This window comes from Aquarana catesbeiana, linkage group LG11, assembly GCF_042186555.1.
Source record: "Aquarana catesbeiana isolate 2022-GZ linkage group LG11, ASM4218655v1, whole genome shotgun sequence".
Taxonomy (NCBI): domain Eukaryota; kingdom Metazoa; phylum Chordata; class Amphibia; order Anura; family Ranidae; genus Aquarana; species Aquarana catesbeiana.
In genome coordinates this window covers 97,313,991-97,333,135 of record NC_133334.1, presented here as the reverse complement: position 1 = coordinate 97,333,135, position 19,145 = coordinate 97,313,991, and positions in this window count along the sequence as shown.

Genomic DNA, 19,145 nt, shown 5'->3' with positions numbered 1-19,145 from the left:
CTGCAAAGGAGAAGAACTGCCACTTTCCAGACTTTCATCTGAACATCCATCCACCAGCTCCGCTACCCACACTCTAAGGCTGGATTCACACCCATGCACTTCCAGCGCTCCCTGCATTCCGCAGACCAGCACCACAGAACGTGTTCCATAGGAGACCATGGTAAATGGACGGTAGTGCAAATCCGCAAAAAGCACCAAAAACGCACAGGTGCGAATCCAGCCCAAGTGCTGCTGCCACAGAAGTGAGTGCTACCACCGGTCTGCAGGCTGCTCCGGCCAAACTATACAACCTTTTATGTTTGCGTTTTATTCTGCGATTCATAGGATCCCTAAAAGAGACCGAATCCTCCAACGGAAGCGTAATGTGGCGGGCGAATCTATGTAATGAAGCATCCACCTTAGGCGTAGTGTCCCAAGGGGTACAGCTTTGACACTCTATTGTGCACATTGAGCTTCTTCTCAGGCCCCGTCCACTCATCGTCAATTACTTCTTTAATTTCAGAAATGAATAGGAAGGAAGGTAACGATTTCTTTAAATACAGGTAGTATCTTTGCTGTTTCTTTGGAGGCGACGATTCTTCCTGCCACTTCATCGCATCCTTAACAGACTCCACCAAGGGGGCAACCAATGCAAAAAATCAAACATATGCAATTCCAAGACCATCTCAGCCTCAGATGGATCCGAATCGCTATCGACTTCAGAGTTAAAACGCACTGAAAACACATGATCTGAATCTGCAGATGCTGAAGATACAGCAGGATGGGCAGGATTCCTTAAAACACTCTTTAGCCCTTCCTTGACTGCGTGCTTAATGTTGGATTTAACCTGGCGTGCTCTCGCAGCATTGTCCTGAGCCGCCTCCTTGAAGCAAGATGCACATACCCGCTTTCCTCTGAGGACCTCAGTTGAGCAGGCCCAACAGGATCTTTCTTCTAGTAGTAAATGATAAGCAAAACAAGATTAAAAACCCCTTCCCGCCGACCGTACGCAGATATGCGTACTCGGCTTTCTGGGGTTATACCGTGATGATGCCCGCAGCTGCAGGCATCATCCCGGTACCGTTGTTCACAGCGGGCGATCGGCTACCCGAGTATAACAACCGATGCAGCTAAAAGCCGCTCGGCTGTTATACCGGAGGAGCGGGAGGGGACATCCCCCCCTCCCGCCGCTCTTACCGGGCCTCCCGTGCGATCGCGTGCCTTCGGTGGCTGGGGGCGGGCTGGAACGAAGCTGTGGGCGGCTTCGTTCCAGCCTTCTCGTTGTAAACGCGGAAGCGACGTCATGACGTCACTTCCCGTTTACTCGGCTGTCAATGGCGCCGAATTTTAAAAAAAAATACAGTAGTCAGAATCGCCGTTTTTGGCGATCTGAATACTTTGAAGTGCAAAGGAGGGATCCCTCCATAAAGAGTACCTGTCACCACCTATTACTGTCACAAGGGATGTTTACATTCCTTGTGACAGCAATAAAAGTAAAAAAAAAAAATTTTTTTTTTTTAAACACAATTTATAAAGTAAAAAAATAAATAAAATAAATTAAATTTTTTTTTTTTTTAAAGCGCCCCCGTCCCCGCGAGCTCGCGCAACGAAGAAAACGCATACGGAAGTTGCGCCCGCATATGTAAACGGTATTCAAATCACACATGTGAGGTATCACCGCGATCGTCAGAGTGAGAGCAATAATTCTAGCCCTAGACCTCCTCTGTAACTCTAACCTGGTAACCGTAAAAAAAAATTTTAAGCGTCGCCTATGGAAATTCATAGGTACCGTAGTTTGTCGCCATTCCACGAGTGCGTGCAATTATAAAGCGTGACATGTTTGGTATCTATTTACTCGGCGTAACATCATCTTTCACATTATACAAAAAAATTGGGGTAACTTTACTGTTTGGTTTTTTTTAAATTCATGAAAGTGTCCCTTTTCCAAAAATTTGCGTTTAAAACACCGCTGCACAAATACCGTTTGATATAAACTATTGCAACAATCTCCATTTTATTCTCTAGATTCTCTGCTAAAAAATATATATAATGTTTGGGAACTCTAAGTAATTTTCTAGCAAAAAATACGGATTTTAACTTGTAAACACCAAATTTCAAAAATAGGCTTAGTCATGAAAGGGTTAAAATCTACTCACAAAGGTGGAAGAAAAAATCGCATTATATACAGTCACAAAGCAATTGGTCCACTGGTAGCAGTTTCCAGGTCCTAGGAAGAGGACGTACGAACTGCTGCTGGCTAACACGTTTTGAAGGTGTCCCTTCTTCATCAGAGCCTTATCAGTGCTAGTCTCTTGCAACTACTTATACATGTGTCTATCTAGGAAACACATTTCAGATTAGTACTGAAACCCCTCCCCTAATTGGTGGGAGGTCCTACAAAGGGGGGTGGACCTTAGCCATATCGTTATAAAATGATAATTTTGTTGAATTTATATTTTATTTTATTTATTTGATTTGATTTGATTTCACTCTACAAGCGCACATTAGGAGTGCATGAACCCTGCGGCGAGCTAACCGGGATCCGTCAGGAAACACCGCACATCCAACTATCCTAGGCATACCAAACAGTAATAATTGAGAACCACCACATATCAGAAAACATACCGAGTAGTAGAAAAGAAAAGCCACAGCTCTCACCCTCTCAAAAGTCCCCCCTGCGGGAACCACCGCTGTTACGGCGTCCATAGCTGACAGCTTCCATCCGATCCCATGTCCCGATGCGCCGTCTCGGCGGGTGGAACGCATGCCGCACCATCACTTCCTGGTTGCGGTCCACTGGGCGGAAGTGCGATCATGACGTAATTTCCCGTGCGTCCATTGGCGCGGGTCTGACGTCCAGTGGTAAACAATAGCCGCCATTTTGTCAGAGAAAAAGGTAGAGGGCAAAGCTGGACAAGAGCGTCAAGGCAATGTATTAGGGGGATAACATAAGGAACACCTAGCTCGCAGGGGTGCCTCTGAAGGGGGCAAAAAGATGAATCTATTTAATTTATTTTAACCCAATCAATTACATATTTAGTTGCCTAATATTGAATGTATATAGCATTCTAAAAATAAAGATATAAAAATATTAATATTATGAAAAAGAGAGAGAGAGGGAGCGTGGACAAACCTATATGTAAATGTTTTGTATATATAGCAAAGGCATGTATACATATGCATGTGCAACTATGTGCTGGTATGCAATGTGGTTTATAGCAGTCCCTTGAACTTGCACTATAGCACTAAAGTTATAGCCTGTACTTTTATGGCACAAGGTATACATGTACACAGAGTGTGCACGCACATGTTGGTGGATATGGACACACAACAAATTGATTAAATTAAATTAAGTTGGATTGGGGATTTGATTGAATATACTCTATCAACGATAGTGGCTAGCAATAGGAATATACCTATAGCTAGAAAGACCAATGGACACATGTATAAAAAGATGAGCAAGAGGTGCACTATAATTATATAATAAAGCATATTATTAAAAAAAATTGTAAAAATTTATATATATATCTCTATATATATATATATATATATATATATATATATATATATATAGATATAGATATATATAGATATAGATATAGATATATATAGATATATATATATATATATATATATATATATATATATATATCTATCTATATATATATATATATTATAATAAAAACTTAATAGCAGAAACTTCCATATATATGTGCAAAGGTGTGCACACTTGGACTCCCGTAATGTATCAGGACCAGTCCTTGTGTACACAACCGATACATCATACAAGGTTATTAAAAACCACATATATTATTATGCACATTATTTCAGGTGTAGCTATAGCTGGGGTACCTCTATGTGTAAACACAGAGGCGAATGCGTATACACCTAGAAAAGAGATAAAAAAAAAATATATATATAGAAATAGAAATATACAGATTATACACATATATATATAAGCCTATGTATGCTTTGATCGAATCGTACAATAAGTGCATACTTTTTATAGGGGGCTATCTTGTATACAGGGCATTCTACTAATACGATCTCTAAAACCTAAATCTCATAATTAGCCTAAAAACTTAATTTGATGATAAATGATGACCTAAATGCTATACATAAGGAGTTCAAAGGAAAATGATAGTAGAATTAATAATGGATAGTTGATAATAGTCTGACTAAGAATGGTGAATCAACATGAAGCTGGCTCACTGCATTGACTCTATGTTATTGTTATACTATTTTGTGTATTTCCGGGTCTTCGTTTAGGCCTCCGGGGGCGAGACTGCCAAGGGTGAAGATCCAGAAGGCCTCTCGCTTGCATAGCCTCTGGTGTCTTCTTCCTGTATCTAGCTCGCCTCCAATGGACTCGATTCCAAAGACTTTCATGCCTGCAGGGTCCCCTTCATGGGCCTCTAAAAAGTGTTGGGGGACTGGATATTTATCTCTTAAATTAATGATACTGCATTTATGTTCCCCTATTCTGACTCGCATTGGACATTGTGTGGCCAACATACAGGGGATGAAGGGGACCCTGCAGGCCAATGAAGGGGACCCTGCAGGCATGAAAGTCTTTGGAATCTAGTCCACTGGAGGCAAGCTAGATACAGGAAGAAGACACCAGAGGCTATGCAAACGAGAGGCTTTCTGGATCTTCACCCTTGGCAGTCTGACCCCGGAGGCCTAAACGAAGACCCGGAAATACACAAAATAGTATAACAATCACATAGAGTCAATGCAGTGAGCCAGCTTCATATCCATTCACCATTCTTAGTCAGACTATTATCAACTACCCATTATTAATTCTACTATCATTTTCCTTTGAACTCCTTATGTATAGCATTTAGGTCATCATTTATCATCAAATTAAGTTTTTAGACTAATTATGAGATTTAGGTTTTAGAGATCGTATTAGTAGAATGCCCTGTATACAAGATAGCCCCTTATAAAAAGTATGCACTTATTGTACAATTCGATCAAAGCATACATAGGCTTATATATATGTGTATATAATCAGTGGCTCTATTCTATTTTATTTTATTTTTTCATTCTATATACTTCTCTCACAAAGAAAGTATACTAAAATTAGCATCTGTATATTTCTATTTCTATATATATATTTTTTTTATCTTTTCTTGGTGTATACGCATTAGCCTCTGTGTTTACACATAGAGGTACCCCAGCTATAGCTACACCTGAAATAATGTGCATAATAATATATGTGGTTTTTAATAACCTTGTATGATGTATCGGTTGTATACCTAAGGACTAGTCCTGATACTTTACGGGAGTCCAAGTGTGCACACCTTTGCACATATATACGGAAGTTTCTGCTATTAAGTTTTTATTATAATATATATATATATATATATATATATATATATATATATATATATATATATATATATATATATATATAAATTTTTACTATTTTTTTTAATAATATGTTTTATTATATAATTATAGTGCACCTCTTGCTCATCTTTTTATACATGTGTCCATTAGTCTTTCTAGCTATAGGTATATTCCTACTGCTAGCCACTATCTTTGATAGAGTATATTCAATCAAATCCCCAATCCAACTTAATTTAATTTAATTTAATCAATTTGTTGTGTGTCCATATCCACCAACATGTGCGTGCACACTCTATGTACATGTATACCTTGTGCCATAAAAGTACAGGCTATAACTTTAGTGCTATAGTGCAAGTTCTAAGTAACTGCTATAAACCACATTGCATAACGGCACATAGTTGCACATGCATATGTATACATGCCTTTGCTATATATACAAAACATTTACATATAGGTTTGTCCACACTCCCTCTCTCTCTCTTTTTAATAATATTAATATTTTTATATCTTTTTTTTATAATGCTATATACGTTCAATATTAGGCAACTATGTAATTGATTGGGTTAAAATAAATTAAATAGATTAATCTTTTTGCCCCCTTCAGAGGCACTCCTGCGAGCTAGGTGTTCCTTATGTTAACCCCCTAATACATTGCCTTGACGCTCTTGTCCAGCTTTGCCCTCTACCTTTTTTCTCTGACAAAATGGCGGCTATTGTTTACCACTGGACGTCCATCCCGCGCGCCAATGGACGCACAGGAAATGACATCATGATCGCACTTCTGCCCAGTCGACCGCAACCAGGAAGTGATGGTGCGGCGTGCGTTCCACCCGCCGAGACGGTGTATCGGGACATGGGATCGAATGGAAGCTGTCGGCTATGGACGCCGGAACAGCAGTGGTTCCCGCAGGGGGGCCTTTTGAGAGGATGAGAGCTGTAGCTTTGCTTTTCTACTACTCGGTATGTTTTCTGATATGTGGTGGTTCTCAATTATTACTGTTTGGTATGCCTAGGATAGTTGGATGTGCGGTGTTTCCTGGCGGATCCCAGTTAGCTCGCCGCAGGATGCATGCACTCCTAATGTGCGCTTGTACAGCAAAATCAAATCAAATCAAATCAAATAAATCAAATAAAATATAAATTCAACAAAATTATCATTTTATAACGATATGGCTAAGGTCCACCCCCCCTTTGTAGGACCTCCCACCAATTAGGGGAGGGGTTCCAGTACTAGTCTGAAAAGTGTTTCCCAGATAGACACATGTATAAATAGTTGCAAGAGACTAGCACTGATAAGACTCTGATGAAGAAGGGACACCTTTGAAACGCGTTAGCCAGCAGAGGTTCATACGTCCTCTTCCTAGGACCTGGAAACTGCTACCAGTGGACCAATCGCTTTGTGACTGTATATAATTTTTTCTTCCTACCTTTTGTAAGTAGATTTTAATCTTGGTTTTAATTAATACATTTATCTTAGGATAATGCACTAGGCCGGTGCGCTCTCTTTTTTTCTTATCATTTACTACTAGGATAATCCCATCCTGGAGAGCAGCGAGGCCGAAATCCATTGTCCTTTCTGAACCCTTGGGATCATCTAGCTTACACACCTGTGTGCAAGAGTATTTGCTTCTGTAGGATCTTTCTTCTGTCTGGGCTGGCGATGAAGGCCTATCCGAAGGAGAAGATCTTCTTCTGTGTCTGAGTCCGGATTTGCTCTTTCTAGAGGCTTTCTGATGTCTTGACCTATCTTGGCTCGGGTCTGAGCGACTAAAGTGAGGTAAGGGAGAGGGAGATCTGGAATGCTGTGACAACAGGCATCTATCCAGCTGCATGCAACTCTGCGATTTGTCATGTCTACTCCCTTTTTTACTCCTTTGAGGCTGGAATGCTGATTTAGAACCTCTTTGCAGGCGTTTATCCCACACTGGGCCCTTTTCTCATTAAAACACAGGGGATGTGCTCTCTTTTAAAAAAAAAAAAATAAATAAACTTTTTTTTTTTTAAAAAAACAAAAAATAAATACAATTAAAATAAACTTCTCCATCCGAATCTTCAGTGCTAAGGCAGCTAGGCAGGCAGGCAAAATTCCCCAGACCTATAAGGCACAGGATAATAAAAACACTCTGACAGACAAGTAACACAGCAGTAAGTAATAAGAGCCTTGGAAGGAGGCTTACCAGAGCAGAGCAGAGTAGCAGATTGATCAGCTGGAGGCTGAAATTAGCCTAAAGGACAGAGGCTGCTGCAAATCAGCAGTGAGCATTCTGCTGTTTGCTAGGCAACCCAAATCGGAAGCTGCCTCTGACCTCACCTGCCCAACTCTGAGCTTCCTTAAAGGAATACATGTGGAGGCGGTGAACTACAAGTCCCAGCGAGCCAAACCACTGCCTGAACACACAAAAACATGGAAGGAGAGAGTGCCAGCACCTGCCTAACAAAGGTATTTACAGTCATTTATACTGCCAGTGACCTTTTCCAGTAATACACAGTTATTTATACTGTACCATACAATCCCAGCACCACGGGAACCCACCTCCTCAGGAGATTTACAGCCTATATGGGGGGGTTGGGTCTTCCGAACCAGAAGAGGCTGAACCCGAATAGGATGGATGGGGATGGAAAAAAAAAAAACTAATAATAAAAATAAACTTTAAAAGGCTTCCAGATCAAGGATGAAAAAAGAACACTGGTGTGGGCAGACAGCCGCCCTTTATGGACTAAGAAAGAGGTGGTCCTGGAGGGGTCGGGGGGGCGGAGCTGACCCATAGTAGGCTGACATGGGGAGGTCCAGGAAAGTTGTTTTTTATATTTACCACTGCATATAGATATGTAAAAATAAATTGCCTTTTTTGTTTTAAACTTTACATTTAACAAAATTTTACACCACACTTTTAAGGTTTTTATCCGACTAATCGATTAATCGAAACGATAATCGGCAAACTAATTGATTATGAAAATAATCGTTAGTTGCATACGTATTAATTACATTTTTATCGTTTTTATCACATATTTAATTTATATATTATTTATTGATATTTTGTATGCTTTTACTGATTTCTTTGAATTATTGTGGCCAGGGGCGTTGCTAGGTCTGCAAAAGATCTTGGGCTATAGCCCATAGCAGCAGTCACCAACCTTTTTTTTGCATGCCCGTGGGGGGGGGGAGCGGTGGTAAGCAATTTTTCAGGGGCGATGGCTGGTGTTGAAGCTTCAATCACCCTGAGACCATATCAACCATTATGCCATGATGATTGAAGAGCATTATTTCTATTGTTACATCCTGATATATAATGAAGTGGTTCAACTCACCATACTGCAGAATCAGTGGGAGCCCTGGGCGTGTCACTTGCCACATCTTCCACCACCAGATGCAGCGTGTCACTTGCCACTGTCACCTGTCACCAGATGCAGCGTGATACTTGACACGTCGCCTGTCACCAGATGCAGCATGTTACTTGTCACCGTCACCCGCCACTAGATGTGGATTGTCACTTGCCATGTCGCCTGCCACCAGATGTGGATTGTCACTTGCCATGTCACCTGCCACCATTTGCAGATTGCCACATCTCCTGCCACTATTTGCAGATTGTCACTTGCCATGTCACCTGCCACCATTTGCAGATTATCACTTGCCACGTCACCTGCAACCATTTCCCGATTGTCACTTGCCACGTCTCCTGGCACCATTTGCAGATTGCCACATCTCCTGCCACCATTTGCAGATTGTCACTTGCCACGTCACCAGCCACCAGATGTGGGTTGTCACTTGCCAACTGATGTGGATTGTCACTTGCCATGTCAGCCAGTGCTACCAAATGTGCATTGAGGCTGCATTGGTGGCAAGCTGACAGCACTGGTCCATTTAGTGAGAGCAGGAGAGCGGTGATGCGGGGCGGGCAGTGAGAGATGTCATCTCGCTGCTCCCCGCCACACCTCCAACATTGAAGCAAGGGGGTCTGGCTGCAAAGTGGAGCTACACGATGACAGGAAGCACGTGACCTCCACTCCACCATGCTGTGAGGGCAGAAGAGCTCTGATGCGTGGCAGGCAGTGAGAGATGATGTAATCTCTCTGCTGCTCGCTGCACCTCGCTCCCAAATTGAAGAGGCACAGCTGTGAAGAGCGCTGATGTGGAGCGGACAGAGAGAGATGTAATTTCTGCTCATCCGTCGGCTCGCTTCTCTCTTCTCCTCCGCCTCTCTCATGCAGCCAGCCCGCCTGCCGCAGCAGCCACATCAGCACAATCCAGCCGTTTCTAAAGTGCGCTTGTGCCGATGATGTCGGCGCAAGCGTATATGGTGAAAATCTCCAAGTTTGGGAGATAGTCACAATACCTACAGGTAAGACTTATTATAGGGTTAACTGTAGGTAAAAGTGGTTGTACAGGGTTTACAACCACTTTAAATGGCCTGACTAACACACCAAAATGCACCAAAAAAGGTTTATGTACTATTGTTTTTGTAACCCAGCACAACACACCACAAGGTGGCGCAATATTGTTCAAGGTGCTGCAATGCAGTTGCATCGGGGTACCATTAACAATGTAGTAATGCATGTGTTCATGCGTATTTCTGAATCACGACAATATGGATCTCAGCCTGATGTAGACATTCCTCCAAGTTTACCACTGACGACTTACCACAGCTATAACTAGTATTATAAAAACTAAATCTATTCTGCAAAGGTCAATAAATAACTTTCGTCAACCATCAGCAGTAAAGAAAAAAATATCTGCCACTTCTTCCCATGTGACAGTGCTGGGGTTCGATATTTGGCTGCTCAGGCACACAGCATTGTCACGTGGCCATGGTTAGAGAATTCTCAGCCATGTGCGATATCTAAGCCAGGACTTGAAGCTTCCACAGGGCTTTCTCTCTTCAGTTTCAACTGCCAAATAGAGTGGAAGGGGAACAAAAGGAGGGTGAGTATATAACTACTGCTGGGGCTGCCATTATATTTAACTTGATGTTTTGCCCTGCATAGGCAATGCACAGTTTCATTTTGGTCGAATTCACACTGTATTGCTAAAAATTGAGCATCATCTAGTTTACATAATAGGAATTACCATCATACCTCCCAACATTTTGAGATGGGATGGGGATGAGATGGGAATGAGGGACACCTACTAGCAAATGTATGTAGGCATATGACACACCCCCTGCCACACCCCCTTAAAGGAGAATTAAGGAGGTTAATTAAATCCATAAATGTTTTTTTTACCACTATTATTCCTTTATACTGGCTTTTACAATGTACAAATGCAGCAATTTAGAAATTGGAAAGGTTTAGCACTGGGAATTACTTTTTGAAAGATAAAAAAAGTGCATTTTATATACAACTATATGGATCAGACCAAAATGAGGGACAAATGAGGAGGAATGAGGAACAGAGGGACATTGCTCCAAATCAGGGACAGTCCCTCAAAATCAGGGACAGTTGGGAGGTATGATTACCATAATGATACACATCTTCATCTACTGATCTGTGCTGTGATTTTGGCTGTTTACATAATGATACACATCTTCATCTACTGATCTGTGCTGTGATTTTGGCTGTTTACCTGATGATCCGCTGTGGCCAATCACAGCACAGACCTCTGTGTTTGTAAACAGAACACACAGGATCTGTCTGGTTTCTTCATCCCTTGGCTCTTTTTGTTCAAGAAGAGAAGCCAGCCAGATTTGTATGAGTACTAGCAGCACATATACACTTGTTAGCCACATTTCACCCCGTGATTGCCCTCCACAGTTAACCCTATGATTGCCCTGTCTTCCAGCCAGTGTCATCAGTACATTGACAGTGTACACTATTATTACTGATCAGTGTATTAGTGTCACTAGTGATGTCAGTGTCAGTTAGTTTCCTTCCCAGTTAGAAGCAGATTGCCCGCCACACTATCACAGTAACACTATAAGTCGCTGATCACTGCCATTTCTAGTATAATGTCTGTACGGATCAGTAACTTAATCACAATAAGAACTATACTAGTGTTCTCAATAATATAGTGTCCCCAAAAAAAAAAGTGTTATGCTGGCAATACACTATACAAAAAATTGGCAGAAATTCGGTCATTTAGACAGTTCATTTGTTTTTCGGCCAGTTAATGGGCACAAAATTGATAATCATTGGGACGTTTTTGAGCAGAACCGTGTCTGCACTAGGTATATGTAAAAAAACAAACAAAAAATGCATTCATTTATGTCCACTGAACAATTTATTGGTCATTACATGATGGCACTATCGTTTGCGCTCATGGCCGAATGTTCGTTTTTTGAAAATGGGCTTGGACGATTTTTCGTATAGTGTATGGCCAGCATTAGATGTGGAATTTTCTTTTTTTATCAAAGACATGTAGCAGAATAAATGTTGGCCTACATTTATGAAGAAATTTGATTTCATTAGATATGTTTTTATAACAGAAAGCATTTTTCAAAATGTTTGGTCTTTTTTGTTTATGTAAAAAAAAAAAAAAAAAAAAAAAAAAAAAACTAGTGTTCAAATACCACCCAAAGAAAGCACTAGTTGTGTGAAAAAAATGATATAGATTTCATTTGGGTTGCATGACCAAGCAATTGCCAGTGCTGTAGCACAGTGTAGCACAGTGCTGAATAGTGAAAAAAATGCCCTGGTCATGAAGGGGGTAAAAAGTAAAGTGCTTAAAGTGCAATTCCAGCTTACGCTTAACTAGTCTTAAAACTGTCCCCTCCCTCATCCTAACACCTATGCTAACTAACTAACTAATGCTAACTAACAGCTCCCCTTCATCAGCATGTGGGTGGGGTGTAGCGTGGTGTGGCGACAATAATTCACATTGAGGGACAATGGAAAACTTGTATTGAAATAGCACAGTAACAGTTCACAACAAACCCGGTGGAAGGCTGTCAAACTGGGTGCACTCATGGTTTCCAGTAATGTGAAGAGAGTGGGTATCATCTGAACTAACAGCGTCTGTAATGAGCTCAATGTGCTCTGGGCCTCCTGGGCCATGGAGATGAGCAGGGCCATCTTTCCTCTGCGTATATCTAGGCCAGCCATGGAGATCGGTTCTCCAGCTTTCCAATGAGCCAGGTAAGCCCGAGAACCACCAGAAAGGGGTGGGGGGGGGAACACCCCTTCCACCGCTTCTAAAAGTGATCCAGCAGCTAATGAGCCACTCGAATCACTTTTATCAGTAAGAGTGGGGGCTGCAGAAAATTTTAATACCAGTTATGGCATCTAGCTGCATCCATAACCCTGTTTTTAAACGTCAAAGTAATGACGTACAGTCCCAGTAGGTGGTCAGCCAATAGATATTCTGCCATTCCTTCATGACAGATCTCCCCCCTTTTTGTGTTTATCAACAAATAGGGCGGGGGATCTGTCATCTAGCAGTGGTATCACTACTGCCTCTAAATGACAGATTACTGTTGCTTGTAAACAAAGGGAGCAATGACATGTCAATGACATCATCTGGAATCCCCATTGGCTTGTTTACATTCCAGGGTCCTGGGATCCTGCGAGCTATCATTTGTAACAGAAATAGCTGTGGGGTAGCAACATCATGGCAGAGGATCCACATTGTTAGGCATCACTCATCGTGATTGACATAAAGTACATATTTGGGTGACATAATTAACATTTGATTTACATTGTGGGACATTTATTTATTTTTTTAATAAAGGGATTTTCGAACAGTGGGGGTGTTTTCATTAATTATTTCCTCTTTTTAATGAGTAAAAATGACTACCCCTCATTCATTCACCTAGGACATCTGGGGGCCCCCTTATTTTAAAAAGGGATCCAGAGTCTGATAAGTTGTTTACCCCTGCTGCTTCCCCTCTTACAAGGCACCTTGTCCCAAAGTTGATGGGGACAAGGGCCTCATTCCCAAAGCTTGTCCTTTAAAAAGTGATCTGGGGGTTTGTGAAGTGGACTCATCTAAAATGAATAATAATTTAAAATATGAAGGCCCCAATATATTCAGTGACTGCCCTATGGGAATCACTGTAGGATACATAGAATGCCTTTGGTACTCACACAATAGAAAAAGCCTTGTATGTAAACAATTACATTGTACAGATACATATCAATCACCATGAGTGATGCCCAAACATATGGACCAAGCTCTGCAATGACCCACTGCCACAAGGTTGCTGCCCCCATCCCTCACTGCTCCTGTCAAAAAAGACAGCTCCCCAGCACTGCTGGAATGTAAACATGGTACCTGTGAATCAGGGTGATGTCAAATGTCCATGACCTTTGGTCAATTACATCACCCGGTATACTCACTGGCTTGTTTACAATGCATGGCTACAGTTGCAAACCCTAAAGTGATGACATAGGAAGCTGCCACATGACTGTCTATCACAAGGGATGTGGATGCTGTTGAAGGGTCCTTTTGGCATTCCTTGAACCAACAAGATGAATGTTCTGATGTGCTGTGCATCTGCACTTTACCTTGCCATACCCAGCGGGAGGGGTGACAACGCTGCTGCCTACTGCTTATGAAGTGATGTCACCCTAACAACCTAACTTAAATTCCAAGATCTACAATTTAAAAGGAAAATTGAGGAAAAGAAAAAGAACTGCAAATCTGAAATAAGGGCATGATAAGGAAATATTTCAAGATTTTTACAATAAGGGTTTAAGATACTCTATACTTTAAAGTAGACCATCACAAAAAAGTAAAGCCTCAACACAGAAAAGACATAACAAAAAATGCATTATGATTATTATGATTTCTTGCAGGCTTTTCTAAGAATTTTCTCACTTTTTCTCCATGGAACTCTCCTCCCTGTGACCATTTTAGGAAAGAGAATAGGACTCGATCTCCAATTACTTCTTGGAGTTATAAACCACTTCCTTGCCCATGTGACTCATCTGATTAAAGTTGAAAAAAAGTATTTGATAGAAATTGTGTGAGATCCTGCAGTGTATACGTGAGATTTTTCAGGTATGCACTGGATGAGGCAGCCTTCCCAGGATGCATCTGGGAGGCCCTTGCTACATTACCAGTGCCTCTACAATTTAGGAAGTGAAATGTAGTTAAAAGTGAGTAACAGCCAAAATACTTTTTTTACTATAGAAACTAAGATGATTTAATATTAGCATTTAAAGCTGCATGCAGCGTGAAGTCTATTTATAAAACATTTGTTGGCTGAATATCACAAGAATTTGTCCTGACTGTACAAATATTCCCCATATTTTCTCTAAAACTATGACTTCCTATGATTTTCAGCTTTATCTAGTGGCAAAAAAATAGTTTATATACAAGCATACCCCACTTTTAAGTTCACAATGGGGTTTATTTACTAAAGCTGGAAAGTGCAAAATCAGGCTCACTTCTGCATAGAAATCAATGAGCTTCCAGGTTTTATTACCAAAGCTTAATTGAACAAGCCAAGGTTAGAAGCTCATTGGTTTCTATGCAGAAGTGAGCTTGATTTTGCACTTTATGGCTTTGGTAAATAAACCCCATTGTTTATTTAAAAGTGGGGTATGCCTGTACAGCATCTTGGCCACTAAATTAAGCTAACAATCATGGGAAGTCATAGCATTAGAGAAAGCACAGGGAGAATAATTACACAATCAAAAGATTAAGTAAGAAAAATTTGTTATGCTTTCCTAAGACCACATTTCTATTAAAGATCTAGTGCCAGAAAATCAAATTAAACATTTCAATGATTTTTATTTTTGCAATATATCCCCTCCTAATAATTTTCAACATTTGACCTCTAAATTTAGGTGAGTAGATAACAATCTACTTCAGGTTTGCTTGAACCAGAGAAAGAGAAGATAAACATTTCACAGCATTCAACTTGTGTACAATGTAATAAAGGTTAAAATCAACTATTCTTAAAAATCACTGGTGAGGAAATTACCACAAGTAAATTCAGCATAGAAATAATTTTCCTGGAATACAAAATAACTAGGGGATAAACAGTTGTGCAAATACTGGCATAAAAAATAGAGCCTATACTTTCAGAAAACATATAATAGTTTGGGGGGTTTAGGTAATTTTCTATTTTAAAAAAGTGCAGATTTTAACATGTGAAAAAAAAAAATAATAAAAACATTTTGGCTTTAGATTTACTTTTCCTAATAATTCCTATTCATCTATTATTATTAAAATATATGATTTGATTGTAGCCGTATTAGTGCAATTGTGACAGAGAAAATTGAGTACTGTCCGTGATACTTTTTTTATTGGCACTAACATACAATTTTTCAGGACAAGCTTTCGGGGTATGTCCCCTTCTTCAAGGTCCAAGCAGTACTGATTCACAAATTTTTAAGCAGAATGTTAAAGAAGAAGAAAAAAAAAAAAAAAAAAAAGAGAAAACCAAACACATACAAATCAATGGTAATAAAGATAGCAGCAGAGTTAGTGAGATAAGACAGAGGGAGAGCTAGGGGGGAATGCAGGGGGGGATGCTAGTCACAGAGCGGTCGTAAAACTTTAGCATAATGTGTAAGGAAACCAATATCTAAATTCAGGCCATTATTCTTCATGTCAAAAAGAAGTATCATTCTTAGTTCAAATGTTTTCCTTTCCTGGATAGTTCTGAAATTCCCTTTAAGAACTAAAACATTGAGGTCTTCTATAGTGTGGTCCGGTTGTGAGAAATGATGTCCCATCTCATGTTGGTGAAACAGGACAGAAGTTGCAAGCGAGGATGAATTTGCACAGACATACTATCAAAGAACATAAAGAAGACAGTTTATGCACACCTGTGGGACATCATTTCTCACAACCGGACCACACTATAGAAGACCTCAATGTCTTAGTTCTTAAAGGGAATTTCAGAACTATCCAGGAAAGGAAAACGTTTGAACTAAGAATGATACTTCTTTTTGACACGAAGAATAATGGCCTGAATTTAGATATTGGTTTCCTTACACATTATGCTAAAGTTTTACGACCGCTCTGTGACTAGCATCCCCCCCCTGCATTCCCCCCTAGCTCTCCCTCTGTCTTATCTCACTAACTCTGCTGCTATCTTTATTACCATTGATTTGTATGTGTTTGGTTTTCTCTCTTTTTTTTTTTTCTTCTTCTTTAACATTCTGCTTAAAAATGTGTTAATCAGTACTGCTTGGACCTTGAAGAAGGGGACATACCCCGAAAGCTTGTCCTGAAAAATTGTATGTTAGTGCAAATAAAAAAAGTATCACGGACAGTACTCAATTTTCTCTGATTAAAATATATGTAATCCTTACCTGTGTTTTCAAAAATTCTGCTCTGCATAGGATCTCCACAAAGTCCACAGGTTTGGTTGGCATATTTTCCATCCAGCTGGAGCTAAATTCGAAAAATATAACAAATGTATACTAAAAAATACAATTACCATCTTTTTTCAAATTCTTGTGCAGTATGCAGTAACAAGTATATAAAAGACAAACATTATCATCCTGGAGGCAGGAAAACAAGAATAACAACATTTATTCTTAATCTACCTGAGCCTTTCTTAAAGGGTAACTCCAATTTTGTGGGCAAAAAAAAAAAATAGCAAATAAAAAAAAAGTAATATAGCACATATAATTGATGGTTTTTAAAAATTACCTTTCCTTTTCAATCTGCAGCCACTGTAATTTTCTGAGAATGCATTGCAATATGGCTACATGGAGTTTAGAGTGTGTACTGACCACTCCCCAGAAACATAATTTCCTGCTTGAGTGATTGGCTCATCAATTTTCCCAGAAGTCTGTCTAAGATACAAGTCAGATTTCAGGCATCCCCTGCAACAAAAATGTCATTTTTGGAGAGATACTTCCAATAGGAGCACATCTAAAGGAATGCGGCCCCAGCAGATTTCATTACTAATTGGTGCCCTGCAGCTGCACACCTGACAATTAATTATGAAACCACTCCCATTTGACCCACTCTCCACAGAGGCACAGACAAACACACATGGATTTCTTCAGAATAAAAAAAGGTAGGAATCTGCAACAAAGGTTGTTATAATCCTTGCAATGTACATAGATCACCCAGAGGGGAAGGTTTTTTTCTCAACAAAGTGGAGTTACACTTTAAGCTTTTTACCCTGGAGGAACTCTTCAAACAATTATGAGTTTTTTGGCTGTACTTCCCCTGTGGATCACTGGAGTGCAGTTTGTTCTGCACACCTATGACCTGTTTTCAGCAGACAACGGGCTGAAGCCTGCTGTTGGCTTCCGGCTCACAGAGCTGGTCCAGGCTGGGGCAAGATCACGACAGTATGGTCAGGATCCTCCCACACAGTTGCGGCCCATCCATTGGGGGCGCCTGGGTGCTGCCCCCCCCCCTCCAGGCAGTCAAAAAAAAAAATGTCAAAAAAAAAAAAAAATTTTTTAAAGCTGGCCCTTTAAAAAAAAAAAATTACAAAAAAAGGTCCTTAAGTGCACTGTGTTCGGACGCCGGACACAGTGCGATGCCGGACACAGTGCACTTATGGGAAGCGCCACGTCTATGCAATCATGAGATTGCAGACGTGGCGCTTCATTTGTGGCCGTTTAGCCCGCCTTGTGGCGCTTTCTGAAGCGCCGAATAGCTTCCGCCCGGCACTAGTATCTATCACTATGGCCGGGTGGACCGTTTGATTGACATCTGAGTATGATGTCACTTCCTGTCTCTCTCTCCCATTGCGCCCAGGAGAGACAGGAAACAGGAAGTATGAGAGCAGACTCTGTTGTGTAAGGAGACACCGCAAGAGAGGAAACAACAGCAAGGTAAGTACCAGCAAGGTTAGCCTCAAACTAAGCGAATCAACATTTTCAGGATACACTTATCTTCTATTATATAAAGCTGGATTTTAGATTTTGGGTGTGATTTGCATTCACCATGCATACATCTGCAGCTCGTGTTTTTCAGCATACAAAGCTACCAGTAGGAAATACAGTCTTTTAGCACTGCAAATTATTCTGATGCCTTGGAGTGAACCTGTGCAAAAGAGTTTCTTCTCTTTCTTTTCTGTAGATTTATGTAGAAAGGATTGGCTTCAGTAGAATTAGAGTGCTCTTATAATTCCACACTGATAATGAGCTCACTATTTTGTGCAGAACTATGTGCAGCAATTTATGCACATCTACCTATCCTTCCTCTTCTGTTTAGATAAAATATGGTGCCATCTCAGAGCTTAGTAAATAATGCTTTATATTAATAGCACATGGGAAGTTTATCATCTGCTGGCTTTTACTTACTGAAAATCTGATTATTCTGGGGGATCTGGTCATTTTTATGTGACATAAAGGCAGAACTTGTCACCAGCAAATGGACGGGATGTTGTGTGAGGGCTGCACTGCTAGACAGTAGGTATATTCATTTTAACAACATGTGTTGTATGATGTAATGATGCGAATATCATTAGGACACAGTGTGCAGATCTGCTTAAAGCACTGGGTTCTATGGTTATGGAGCAAGCATAGAGATGAACTGATCTGCTGCTACATATTTATTGTCCATTAACAAGCTTGGGGCATGGAGGTAACCAAACTGAATTGCTGATCTGCAACATAATAAAATCAGGTCAGTAATTTGTCTCTGCTGCCTGGCAGGGTTGTGTAAATGTCCAGCATGGACGGATAGAAATATAAATCCTTTGTCTGGTAAAATAACTCCCATTTCAAATGTGCATTTAGATGTTGCCTGGAGTTCAGTTAGAAGTCTGTGTTGTGTACTTTCTGTACCTTTTTCTGTCTGCTTGATGTATCATCAAATGAAAACTATCAAGGCAGGCTTGAGTTTGATTGGTGGGTGGTAGTGAGATGCTTCTTTTGTACTGACACTTTAATGTTTAGAATTTTTTATATGTAAGGATAGCAAACCTACAATGGGTCAGTTTAGGACCACTGAG